This window comes from Microtus oregoni, unplaced genomic scaffold, assembly GCF_018167655.1.
Source record: "Microtus oregoni isolate MIOR12 unplaced genomic scaffold, Mior012 000074F_ref0000038, whole genome shotgun sequence".
NCBI classification, from domain to species: domain Eukaryota; kingdom Metazoa; phylum Chordata; class Mammalia; order Rodentia; family Cricetidae; genus Microtus; species Microtus oregoni.
Window position 1 is genome coordinate 2,793,335 of NW_024544004.1, and position 10,618 is coordinate 2,803,952.

Here is a 10,618-nt window from a genome sequence, read left to right on the forward strand (position 1 = left end):
GAATAATGGAAAATCCTTGCCACTTAGGAGTAGAAGCAAACTCTGTCCCCAGCCCTATTCAATCTATGGAGAAGGCAGGAAAAGAAGAAGCATGGAGCAATGTTCTTCTATTAGAGGCACGGTGGCTTTGGCCTGTGGTCAACATAGCCCAAGCAAAGAAAGAAGTCACTGTGGCTATTCGTCTCCCTTGTCAACACTACTTTAAATTAGTCACCACACTTTCAATTCTGTTCCCTCTTTAGCTCTTTATGCATCCATTACTCTCCAACCCATGACTGCCTTACCTCATTACTTAATTACGTCTTGAGTAAATTAATCTCCCTGCTTTCACCCTTACCTCTTTCCAATTAATCCTCTAAATTAAAAAATTTAGAAAAAAAGGAGTAATTTTTTTCATTCAAAAACCTGTATTTTTCCTTCAGGCTCCTTTAAAGCTTCCCCGTGGACACTGGGCTATAATCCAAGCTCCTTATATTGAGATTAAGGACTCAAAGTAGTGTAAGACAAGCCTTGGGCCAAAACTTAAGGAGGCACAATTCTCAGGGTGGTTCAAATTCATGGGTGGCACTTGAGAGTGAATGTCACTTCAAATGTTACTTCTTAGGTGGCTTTCTTGCCTACTCTGGTTGCAACACCTTTGTACTGGCCTTTGGTATACTGCCTGGCTTCCTCTATGGTTCCTCCTCCACCCGAGTCCTCATTTGCAACAGTGGACTGCTTTGCAGTCCTTTAAAGTCTTATCACAATGTCTCTCTTACTAGTGGACTCTTCCTGGAGGTTTGAGATAATGACAGAGGGACAGAAACTCACATAATATCATCATCAGACTAAGTCACACACAACAGGAGAAAAGCAGATATGAGTGATCTTTCACCCATTTTACTATAGGAAAGTACATATAAAGCTAAATTTACTATGGTAATATCACTTGTTGTATGATTATATTGTTGAGTAGCCACCATTGCCGTCTAATTTCAAAACTATTTTCATTTTGGGAAGTTGAAATTGTTATCCATCAAATAACTCCTTATTTATTCTCCCTCCCCTCAGCCCTGACAACTACACAGTACTAGCCCATGAGTCTCCAGGAGACATTCCACATTCAAATCACAACATGTAGGTACCCCGTGAAAGCAGGACTAGATAGTAATTGTCTTGTACTTAACATTCCATTTGAAATCATTCCCAGAAGCTTCATTTATGTTGTATTAGGTGTCAGAATTTTCTTCCGTTTTAAAGCTTAGTAAATATTTTATTGCATGTGTGTATTGCATCTTATTTAGTTATTTATTTATTCTGTTTATAGACACATATTGTTCCCATGTTTTAGCTGTTCTTAATAATGCCACTATGAATGTGGATACGCCAAACTTTCTTTGAGATCCTGCCTTGAGATTTGTGAATGTATACTCAGAAATAGAATTATTGGATTACATTGTAACTCTAGCAAATATGTGTTGGTTACCTCAGAGTCATTCAGATTGACCAAAACTGATACATGGAAAACAAAATCTTAAAAGCCACCTTCTATTATAATCATTGCCATAATGGCATCATATCTCAAAACATGTGGTTGCTTGGACGTATTTTAAGGTACTCTAGCAAAGATAATCTGATGTTTTTGTGCATTTTGGTTTTAATCTATACCGTAGGGGTGGCTAGTGGACATTTGAGATTCTCTAATTGAGCATGTTCATCCCAGAGATTATTAACTCTCCATAGACTCTAATCAGAAATCAACATTCCCAAAACAATTGCTATAATTCTTCAAATATCTTAATCTCAAATCAATATTATAGGTTTTGTTAATTAGCCTAATAAATGTTAGAGATGATTTTTATTGGTGATACGAATGACAGCCAAGTAGTGTATATTAGCCAGAAATATTGTCTGGGAAGTACTGCTCTTGTACACTAGGGGTATGAAAATTTAGGGAGGCCAATAGTCTGTATACAGTCATTTAGAATGTCGCTCTAGAGTCAGGATTACAGACTGCTCTTCTTAGTCGTTTATCGGAGGACTTGTTTACCTGATTCTGACTAGAAGTTTTTTAGAAAATGCCACACTTTGAATACTACAGGTAGCTCACATGGACTTGCTATAGTTTGAAACAGAAAATTTTTTCACTGGATCATGTTTTGGTTCTTGTTCCCTTGCATTATTTTCAGAGTCTGCAGAGCCTTTATTAGGCGGGGCCTGGCTGGAGAAGTAGCTGACTACTTTGAAAGTTATAGCCCATGAGTGGTATTTTTCAATTGTGTTTTCTTGATTGCAGAGGAAATATTACTCGGTTGTCCTGTCATTCTTTGGCCCTTAGCATATTGTAACACATAACCTGTGCCCAAAAGAACTGGGAAAAGACTTATTCCAATGAAGCTGGGTACCCATACCTTGCAACAAGGATTCACTTGCTGTCAAACACTGCATTCCCAATGTCCTGTAACAGTGAAGGTTACTCAGTAAAAATGTGAAGGTGGAATGTTTGAGCGCATTTTTCTTTCATGTCCTTTACCCTAGGAAACATAAAATGTTGGATACAGCTAAGCACAATTGAAAAAAAAATTATATGCTAAAGGTGTGTCTGGCAGGGAAAAGAAAATCCTAATAGTTTATGATCCTAGACTTATCTACACGTCATAGATTGTTTTTTGTTTGGCAAACAATTAAATGAGAAAACAAAGAAATATTTTAGTTTGAGTAAGAGTTAATGTTTCCCTTAATTCCTTAAGCTGTGACTATCATTTATAAGCAGCAAATTTTGGGCTATAAATTCATGTTATAATTATAAAACTAGAAGATAGATTTTCACATACTGCTCATGAGTATATTTTATGTATTACTGCCATAATCAAGTGTTACAGAAGTCTATCAACAGGGCCCATTTTAATGATATATCCGCAATCACTACTGTGTTGATGAGCGGCTTATCTTATGTAAGTGAGTGGTAAACAAGTCACTTAAATGATATCATTAATATTTTATTTACAGAGTTTAAACATTTTACTGATTTTTGCCTCATACTCTGTTGTATATTATAGACTTTGGAGAACTGACTGACAATTTCTCATCGTCATTAAATCGTCTCCTGTGTGCACAAAATAGCAGTCGCTTAAAGCGGGGACTGTGCTCAAACCCAGCGGCGTGCAGACTCACACTGTCTCTATTCACCAGTCATTCCAGGATCCAGGGTGGAGGTCGGCAAATACTCCCTCAAAGGGCTCCTATGCTGCTGCCACACTTTAAGGTCCTTGGAGAGCTTTCAGCCTGGGTTGTAGCATTAAGGATGCTTTAAAGTTGAGAGAACTCTGCATCACAGACTGTGATGGTGTCGTTAGGAACAGAATGCATCCCTGGGAAATAGGGGGTAGAACTTAGAGAAGGAAATATTTGGCATGTGAGGAACATGTGCCCAAGTGTGACTCAAGTAGGCACACTCTTATACTTCTTCCTTTTTTTGTTTTGTCTCTTCCCAAACCATTTCAGAGCCCAGGGCAGGAAAAACAGGAAATGAAATTGAACATTTATTGCAATGACTTGGCACCAGATTGCTCTGAAAAGCTGTCAAAGTCAAAATTTTATATCAATATATATTAATAGTTATTTGTGGCTAGATTAAGTCTCTGGACAGTTTTTTTTTTAGAATTTTAATTCATTTTTAAGAACCCTTCCTTGGAGACTCCCTTTGGATTCATGGATCCCCCAACTTTATTTTCCAAAGTGCCCACTCCTCCTTCTGAGACTAATAATGGAGATGTGTCAGCTTCTGCTCAGTGGCTCTCTGAAACCCCTCACTGGCCCCGAAAGGAGATTTAAGGATCTCAAGATGAGAAGTGACAGGCAGCATAGTTCCCCTTTTGAGGGATACTGAAAGCCTTAATCTTAGGCTACAGACATTTATGGAAATCAGACACAAAGGGAAACACAGGGTATGTGTCTTTAGGCCTAGCCTTTACTGGGATTCGGGTACCATTTATTGCCCAGAAGTGTCAGTAATTTTGAGCCTGGAGAAAATCAGATGGAATTGCCTTTGAAAGTTGACTTACTGGAAGTCCTGAAGTAGAGGATGTTAATTTTGTAGTAGAAGCTGAAGGGGAAAGAAAGGAAGATGAAAGGATGCCTTTGTTTTGCTCCTCTACCAGGGAACACCCAATGGGAACACCCAATGGGAACACCAAATGGGAACACCTAATGAATACATTCCCAAGAACTGAGCTTAATTGCATGTTCAGAGGCTAAAATGACTTCCTGTGGTTAGTGGATTGAACACTGTGTTTGGAATCAAATCTAACTGGATGACTTTAGAATAGTTTCTTTATCCTCAGTAAGCCTCACTTTAATCATCTATAAAATGGGGATAAATCTGGATTTATTCACTGAAGGAATACACTAAAGCATCCAGTACTACAGTACAGAGAAACTGTATGGTCTTTTATAGCTATAGCTCTCAGAAAGTATGTCCTTCAACATTTTTGGTCTTTGTGTAGTAACTACCTTTAATCAAGTTGACATTATGATCCACTTTAATCAACAAAGTGTGCTCAGGGATTAAGCCTAAGAAGAAATGCAAGCTCCTGACTGTGGTTTTAGTAGCTCTGAACCACTATGCAAGATGTTCAGCTATTCTGCAGAAGAGAATTTGTGGAGGGAGAGAAAGAGATCACACACACACACACACACACACACACACACACACACACACACCCTCCTAACCCCATCATATCACACATACCACAAATACACACATATACCATACCATATATCATATATATATATATATATATATATATATATATATATATATATGAGAGAGAGAGAGAGAGAGAGAGAGAGAGAGAGAGAGAGAGAAAGTCCTGAGAATTCTGGCATCCTATTGAGCCCAGGCCCCATCCGACCTGGAGTTCAAACATATGAGTGATTATTGACAAGAGCAGCAGAATTGTGTAGCCAAGTCCAGTATAGAGTGTGCATTCATGAGCAAATAAAATTTTGTTCCATGCACACACCAAGCTTTGGGATATTGTCTTTCCAAGAAAAGACAACTGAGATAGGAATCAGGAAAGTTATATAAATACTCTGTATACAGTAGAACCAAGTGCCCCCTTCCTATATTAAGTTTGTTTTCTAGGTCCTTCTTGAAGACATTATAGCTTTTAAAGTTACAGTATTCACTCAAGCAAGGCTGAAAGGTTTGGGATCTGTGTTAGTTACTTTTGTGTTTCTGTGACAAGCTACTGATAGGGTCACCTTAAGGGATTAAACATTCATGTGGCTCAAAGTTTTGGACTGTTCCATCAATACTAACATAACTAACATATTAACTGCATGTCTGGGTCTATTGTCAAGTGGAATATTATGAAGGAGGAACTTTTTCATGTCATGCTGGGTAAGAAGCAGAGAAAGATATAGGAAGGGGTTGTTGACAAGAGTCCCCCAGGGAACCATGCCCTGTGGCCTACTTTTTTTCACTCAGGTCTCACCCCTTAAAGTTGCCAGAACCGCTCAAAACAGCAGCATCAGATGAGCACCAAGCCCCTGAGACATGAGCCTTTCTGGGGGACAATTCATATTAGACCATAATAGGTTTATTTAGACTCGTGATGATCTTCTCTCTTCTTAACACAACACCACCTTGCTCTCTTTCTCCATTCTCCTTCCCTCCCCTTGTCTTCTCTTATTTTCTATTTATGAGATATCTTTATATGCTGGTCCGGGTGGACTTGAACTTGAAATCCTTCTGCCTTAGCACCCCCAAGTGCTGGGATTATAGGTGTGTACCCTCACACCTGGTTTACAATTTTCTAATATGGTTTATCAGTTAGGAGTCTATTTGTAGAAGACTGCCAGTTCTTCACTTCCAGTAGCAATATCAATAGTTTTCTGTTTCTTGTAGACCAGGCTGGTCTCGAACTCACAGAGATCCGCCTGCCTCTGCCTCCCGAGTGCTGGGATTAAAGGCGTGCGCCACCACCGTTTCACATAGTGCTTGAAATTCTAGCAGTAGCAATAAGACAACATAAGGAGATCAAGGGGATTCGTATTGGAAAGGAAGAAGTTAAGCTTTCGTTATTTGCAGATGATATGATAGTGTACATAAGCGACCCCAAAAATTCTACCAAAGAACTCCTACAGCTGATAAACACCTTTAGTAATGTGGCAGGATATAAGATCAACTCCAAAAAATCAGTTGCCTTCCTATACACTAAGGATAAGGAAGCAGAGAGGGAAATCAGAGAAGCATCACCTTTCACGATAGCCACAAATAGCATAAAATATCTTGGGGTAACTCTGACCAAGGAAGTGAAAGATCTACTTGACAAGAACTATAAGTCTTTGAAGAAAGAAATTGAAGAAGACACCAGAAAATGGAAAGACCTCCCTTGCTCTTGGATTGGGAGGATCAACATAGTAAAAATGGCAATTCTACCAAAAGCAATCTATAGATTCAATGCAATCCCCATCAAAATCCCATCAAAATTCTTCACAGATCTGGAGAAGACAATAATCAACTTTATATGGAAAAACAAAAAACCCAGGATAGCCAAAACAATCTTATACAATAAAGGATTGTCTGGAGGCATTACCATCCCTGACTTCAAACTCTATTACAGAGCTACAGTATTGAAAACAGCTTGGTATTGGCATAAAAACAGAGAAGTCGACCAATGGAATCGAATAGAAGACCCTGACATTAACCCACAAACCTATGAACACCTGATTTTCGATAAAGGAGCTAAAAGTATACAATGGAAAAAAGAGAGCATCTTCAACAAATTGTGCTGGCAAAACTGGATGTCAATCTGTAGAAGAATGAAAATAGATCCATATCTATCACCATGCACAAAACTCAAGTCCAAATGGATTAAAGACCTCAATATCAGCCCGAACACACTGAACCTGATAGAAGAGAAAGTGGGAAGTACTCTACAGCACATGGGCACAGGAGACCACTTCCTACGTATAACCCCAGCAGCACAGACACTAAGGGCATCATTGAATAAATGGGACTTCCTGAGGCTGAGAAGCTTCTGTAAAGCAAAGGACACTGTCACTAAGACAAAAAGGCAACCCACTGACTGGGAGAAGATCTTCACCAACCCCGCAACTGACAAAGGTCTGATCTCCAAAATATATAAAGAACTCAAGAAACTAGACCGCAAAAGGCTAATCAACCCAATTATAAAATGGGGCACTGATCTGAACAGAGAATTCTCAACAGAAGAACTTCAAATGGCCAAAAGACACTTAAGGTCATGCTCAACTCCCTTAGCGATCAGGGAAATGCAAATCAAGACAACTTTAAGATACCATCTTACACCTGTCAGAATGGCTAAAATAAAAAACACCAATGATAGCCTTTGCTGGAGAGGTTGTGGAGAAAAGGGTACACTCACCCATTGCTAGTGGGAATGCAAACTTGTGCAACCACTCTGGAAAGCAGTGTTTCGGTTTCTCAGGAAATTCGGGATCAACCTACCCCTGGATCCAGCAATACCACTCTTGGAAATATACCCAAGAGAGGCCCTATCATACAACAAAAGTATATGCTCAACTATGTTCATGGCAGCATTGTTTGTAATAGCCAGAACCTGGAAACAACCTAGATGCCCTTCAACGGAAGAATGGATGAAGAAAGTATGGAATATATACATATTAGAGTATTACTCAGCAGTAAAAAACAAGGACTTCTTGAATTTTGCATACAAATGGATGGAAATAGAAAACACTATTCTGAGTGAGGTAAGCCAGACCCAAAAAGAGGAACATGGGATGTACTCACTCATATTTGGTTTCTAGCCATAAATAAAGGACATTGAGCTTATAATTCATGTTCCTAGAGAAGCTAAATAAGAAGGTGAATCCAAAGACAAACACATAGGCATCCTCATGAATATTAACCTTCATCAGGCGATGAAAGGAGACAGAGACAGAGACCCACATGGGAGCACCGGACAGAAATCTCAAGGTCCAAATCAGGAGCAGAAGGAGACGGAGCATGAGCAAGGAACTCAGGACCATGAGGGGTGCACCCACACAATAAGACAATGGGGATGTTCTATTGGGATCTCACCAAGGCCAGCTGGCCTAGGTCTGAAAAAGCATGGGATAAATCCGGACTAGCTGAACATAGCGGACAATGAGGAATACTGAGAATTCAAGAACAATTGCAGTGGGTTTTTGATCCTACTGCACGTACTGGCTTGGTGGGAGCCTAGGCAGTTTGGATGCTCACCTTAGGAGACCTGGATAGAGGTGGGGAGTCCTTGGGCTTCCCACAGGTCAGGGAACCCTGATTGCTCTTCGAGCAGATGAGGGAGGGGGACTTGATCGGGGGAGGGGGAGGGAAATGGGAAGCGGTTGCGGGGACGAGGCAGAAATCCTTAATAAATAAATAAATTTAAATAAAAAAAAATAAAACCCTGGTGTTAGACACACAAAAAAATATTTTTCTGTTTCTCACAAACTAAGTTTCCTCCTTGTTCTCATCTTTCTGTAGATGCAGGAGAAAAGATCAAAGCCACTCTGAGATACGGTTGACATGTGGTCAGTTTAGCTCATTCATTAATGAAATACTTTTCATGGCTTTCTGTAGCATGAGCAATGCGATTTCATGCCTTAGCCAAGCTATAAATTATGAATGTCATGGGTGCTTAAAGTGACTCTAGGCTCAGCAGTTACAAACACTGGCGGCTCTTCCAGAGAACCCAAGTTATTGTCTATATAGTTTATTGTTATTCTTTCCATAATCTATGAGCCAAAAGAGGCTCCTGAAATTTACCAAAAGAGGACAACATGTACTGAGTAGACAGTTTGGGCTATTTATCCAAACAACCCTGCAGCAGAGATGAGGACTCATCTCCACTCAATTCTTCTGGACAAGATTTTTCCATAAGCAAAGTGAATTGTTCTATAGGAAGGTTGAGGAGAGAAGAACATGAGTGTAGTGTCCGCATATTCTCCGAAGGTTCTTTCCGTGCTGCTCACATTAGTTCTCGACTCATCCTACTTTGAGTAGGCTACCTTCGTGTCGTCTACAGAGACGTTGGGGAGCTGTTGCTTGTCCAACAGAGGATTTCAAATACAGCTAATCCTAGGGTTAAGATCAGCTTTGTTGAGTCACATATTTGATACTGGTCATATGGAAATATTTGAAAAGTACAATTTCATAGAGATAACAACCTCCCTGGCAATTGTGATTGGCTCAAGGGTGGTGCTATCACCCCAGATGGACCAACTAGAGCTCTGCTGGGAATTTTCCCTTGTGTAAGCATTAAAGAGGTAAGCTCTTCTTGCTGTGATTACTACATGTTAGGGTGGGAAAACATCTGAAATTCTTGCTGATATTTCAATAATCTAGGAAAAGCTTAGAGTCTACAAGTCATGGAGAAGAAGTCTGAAGTGAGAGATGGGTACAACCCAACACATCCTGGTTGCATCAGCAAAGGCTTGTGTCTACATAGGCTTGGAGCTGAAGTTGAAAGTTGAAGGTTTTTTCTTTGATTCTTCAAGGACAGAATGGAACATATTTCTGTTTTGTTTGTGTGTCTAGACTAATTTCAGTTGGGGTTTATTTCTCTTTGCAACTGAGTGAGTCTTGGCAAATGGACAAGGTGTCTGTTTTTATAAGGTCCTTATATATTTAGGGGCCAAAGCTGCACCTACATGAAGATGAGTCCTGCCAATTTGAAAACTGCTATATTTTGACGGAAGAGGTAGAGCTGTTTTCATGAAAGGGTAGCTGACTGGGGTTCACTATACTGGTGAGCGCACTAAGAATCTGCATATTGATACTTAAATGTTGCAGACCTGGATGACTGTTAGAGTGACTGCTCCATAAGTCTAAACTGAATCACAATGGAAACCCACTGAGTAGAACTAAGAGTTTATAACTTATGATTTATCTATCTATCTATCTATCTATCTATCTATCTGTCTATCTATCTATCTACCTATCCATCCATCTGTCTATGTATATCTCATCTACAAAGACAGCCAAATTATTATCCACAAGTCTCATTGTGTGCAAGAAATAAAAGCCAGGCCAGCAGGTCATGAAGGGCCAAGGTGTAGGGAAGACAGGGTCAACTATGTGGATGTAATGGCTCATGTTCCCATGTTCCAAATGCCTGAGGCACTCATCCTAGAGTGAGCCAGTGGGAACAGAGTGGTGGTCTTAAAAGAAGATCCATATGGAGCTGGAGATTTAGCTCAGTTGGTAGAGCTCTTGCCTAGTGTGCACCAAGTCCTGGATTTGATTTCTAGTAGCACATCAACCAGATGTAGTGGTGCATGGCTGTAACCCCAGAACTTGATAGGAAGTCAAAAGATCAAGCTTAAGGTCATCTTCAGCTACATAGTGGTTTTCAGGCCATTCTGATATAAATGGAAGGAGAGACAGAGACAGAGATGACAGAGACACACAGAGAGAGACCAAGACAGAAACAGAGAGACAGAGAGAGGCAAAGATTCTTTCATTGCACTGAAGGCCAGAAATCCAGTCAGTATCACTTGGGCAGAATCAAGGTCTAGACAGGTCTGTGGCCCCTCTGGAGATGCCAGGTGATTATCCTGTTTCTTGCCTTTTCTAGCTCCTAGTGACTGTCAGGCATTGCTTGACTTG